Source organism: Balaenoptera musculus, chromosome 3 (assembly GCF_009873245.2).
Source record: "Balaenoptera musculus isolate JJ_BM4_2016_0621 chromosome 3, mBalMus1.pri.v3, whole genome shotgun sequence".
NCBI lineage: Eukaryota > Metazoa > Chordata > Mammalia > Artiodactyla > Balaenopteridae > Balaenoptera > Balaenoptera musculus.
The window spans coordinates 61,838,199-61,842,258 of NC_045787.1; positions in this window are offsets into that span (position 1 = coordinate 61,838,199).

The window sequence follows — 4,060 nt, forward strand, 5'->3', positions numbered from 1 at the left end:
TACAACTAGAAAAATAAGATGTATAAAATGAAATCAGTCCAGGGCTAAGCATACTAGAAAATAGTCATTCATGCAACAAAAAAAGTTAAATGTTTGCTAGGTGCAGGCCTTGTGCAACATGAAAAGGCATGATCGACCCTTGTTAAGAATCCACATTCTGGAAGAGGGACAGCCATCCAGTAAAAACTCTGAAGATCTCAACATAGTGCAAAGGGAGCATGTGAAAGGGGGAGAGTTTGAACAAAGGTGTGAAGAGTAAGTAGAATTTTGCCAGCAATCAGTGAGAAGATTCTGCAGAAAAATTGTACTAGAGTTGCTGAGTGGGAGGAGGAGGACTTTTTAGGCAGGAGAAATAAATGTGCAAATGCATGCAGACAGGAAAAAGAGACAATTATGGAATTATGAGTCTGTGCAGTACAAGAAAGGACGAGCACAAGATGCAGGGAACAGGTAGGCAGGGCTAGATGGTGAAGGAACTGAGAGTTTATTCTGCAGTGGATTAGGAGCCAGAAAGAATACCGATCACTAGAAGGGTGTGCCTATATTTTCAGGTGAGAAATTTCACCCTGGTGGTGGATTGGTTTGACTGGAGCTGGGGGAGAGTCCGGGGCGGGGTTTAGGGAGAGATGGGGCTGTGAATAAAAAGGTCCTAGTGGAATCCAGGGAAGAAGAGGTGGGAATATAGAGGAAGAGGTGGGAATATAGAGGAAGAGCTGGAGTTTTGAAGGTAAAATCATCAAGACTTGATAAAGACAAGATGGGTAAGTTTGTATAGACAAAAATAATAATAATAAATAAAAATATGAAAAACAGTCATTAACATTTGGAAATAATTTTGCAGTCGCTAAAGAGAATTTACACACTCTTAATTAATCATCAGAACGGCACTGGCGCGGAGCTACTGCTATTATCAAAACCTCCATTTTATAGAAAAGAGTAAATCTCAGAGAGCTCAAGGGGCTTGCTCAAGGTCACTTATACTTTAAGAGGCAGAGCCAGAGCTACAATTTAGTTTCCCTGACTTGAAGCTCATTTTTTCCCCCTCAACTGGGCTGTCTCTATGAGTCAGGTGAACAGATACGAGAGCATAGGAAAAGATTTCCCAAGGCAGCGCCACTGTTGAAAAGACAACAACAGAAAGACAAAGCTAAACTTCTGTCAAAGTATTTTTATATAATTAAACTTATTTTTCATTTATTCATTAAAATTCTGAAAGAACAAAAAACATTCAGGACTCAGAACCTGATTCTTTTCTTTTATGTATCGATTTGGTGTTTAAATTCAAAGGTAAGAGTCTTCGTTTTTCTAATTTTCCTCTCTTTGAAGAAAAATGACATTTTATAGTTTTGTGAGCAGGGCTATTTTTCTTGTTGGGATTTTATACTCTATTTCAAAAATGGCAGGTAATGCATTTCATAGTGCCCTTGTAGCCAGTTTCTGATGATACTGACCTGAGTCTTTACATAACACTGCCTATAAGGAATATGATATTCTTTACCAACATTCGAATCACTAATCTTTATGATGTCCCTGTCATTTCAAGAAGCATCAGGAATTTTATTCCCTCCTTGCAAATAGAGAAACCCATTCTTAAAGTGGTTAAGCAAGTCTGTTCCCAAGAGCTTTACAAAGTAGATCAATGCCATTCTCTTTTACTTTCAATCCACTAGACAACTCAGGCTCCAGCTGAAAAAAAAGTGTTGTTGTTGGTTTTTTTCAGATGAAGATTCATACTCATCTAACCTGTATTTAATGCCTACTATGGGCAGGGTACTATGTAAGTTATTTTCTTTAATCCTCAGGAACTCTCTGGTCTTTTATCTACAGTACTTAAATAATGATTAATGGCATTAATTTAGTAGAAGGGAAATGTATTAATTAATTTCTTTTTACATCTTGGGCGAAGAAGGCAGAACCTTTTTTTTTCTCATTTTGTATTTAAAGTTATTAAAATAAATGCAAAAATTATAAGTGTGCAGCTCAAGGACATTATTGTTAAAACCAAATATTCTTGTCAATGAAAAAAAACTTTTATTTAAATGTGTGTTTTCAAAAAATTTAATAACTTCACAAAAAGCTTCCTTTCATTTTCATGCCTTTTAATTATAATGCCTAAAATACATTGTACAAGGAAGTTTTTGAGAGACAATAACCACCATTTTAAACCGGTTTCTCCAGTTGCAAGGCCAGAGGACACCACTAGGGGGCGAGCAAAGCTGTCGTTTCCAAAAGAACTTAAAATCACTGAATCAGAATTAGAGCAGGAAGTGACCCAAAGGTCATTGAATCTAAACTTCATATTTTATGGACATGAAAACGGAGAATCAGTGATATTACCTGATTTGCTCAAAAACCACACAGCCATCTATAGATAGAAGCAGCTTAGAAGTCAAGCTTTCTTGTTCCTATCCAGCCCATATTTTTCCCCACAGCAGTCAGTTCTTCGTTCTGTATCACTTGGCAAACCTTTACCATCAATTGATAAACCCCTTCATTAAGACTTCCATACTCTTAGCTCTTGTCTCCTATCAGGAAAAACCTGGGGACTTGAGTTAAGTTTCTTGGAATTTCTTTCTGTGAGATTGGTGATATTTAGTAATGTTCTGAAGCCAGAGCTAGTAAGCAAAGCATGAGCTCTCCTATTTTGTCACTATTCAGCAAGGAGATTATCATCATCATCATCATCATCATCAAACATATGTTCTGTGAATACTGTGGTTTGACATTGCTTTGATTTCTTAATCTATTTTGATGAATACTAAAACTCTCCACTTCTAGGTTTATATTCTAAAGAAACTTGTGCACATGTACACGGGAGATGTGAATTTAAAAAAACTCACAGCAGCATTGTTCATAAAAAGACAAAAAAAAAAAAAAAAAAAGGGAAACAGCCCAAACACCCATCAGTAGTAGAATTGATAACTAAATTGTGGTCTACTCATAACAAAGGAATACCAGAGTAGCAAAACTGAATGAAATACAGCTTTGTGTATCAATAGATGATAAAACTCAAAAACATGTTGAACAGAAAAGCAAATCATACAAGCCTATATATGTATGATTTCATTTACATCAATTGTAAAAGAAGGCAGAATTAGACAATATATTGCTTAAGGATACAGGTATATGATAAAACAATTGATAGAAGCATGGAATGATTAACAAAGTTTCAACATATGGTTACTTATGGTGGACAGGGAAAGGAGCGTCACCAGGGAGAGGTAGAAAGGAAACTTCTAAGGTACTGGTTATGTTCTATTTCTTAAGATGGATAGTAGGTACATAGCTCTTCTTTTATTATTCTTCTTTAAACAGCACATATACACATATACACTATTGTGAAGGTATGATATATTTTACACTAAGAAAGTTTAAACAATAACAAGCTAATATTTTTAATTAACTTGGAAATTCTATATTGCAGTTACAAAGATACACCTTAAAAACTGTTTTCTTTTTTATTTAGAATTAAGGCTTGGTTTTAGCTTAAATCTCAGAACATATTGAGAATTAAACATAGTACAAAATATTGCAATAAGGACCATGTTTTAAGAAATACACTTATACTAAGGGTGGGAAGGCTAAAAATGGCTAGGTCTGATGTTGTTGGAAATAGCTGTATTTATACTGGGCCAACACATTTGAAAAACCAAACGTTCTCTTTTCATTGATGTTTCAGGAAATATGACATCATATCTAGTGAGTGTTACATTGAAAACCAAATTAACTTAGTAATATTTTCCTCGTGTTTTAGATGTGATATTATAAAAGCTGAAGTTGTCAAAGCAAACAGCAGATGTAATCTATTATTCAATTTAATACATCCTCAGCCATTTGGGTAACAGAAATTTGTTCTTCCTGAAATTAACATGGCCTTAAAATAAACAACTCTACGTGTGTATCTTAGAAACTTTATAAGGAAATCATTTTCTATTACAATGTGTGTATTTATTGTTGTAGATTATTGTATTATATGAATCTAGTTATATCATTAAGCTCTGAAAAAGTAAAGACCTCTTGCCTGAAGGGTGGAGCAATTCTCTCTGTCAGTTGCTAGAGG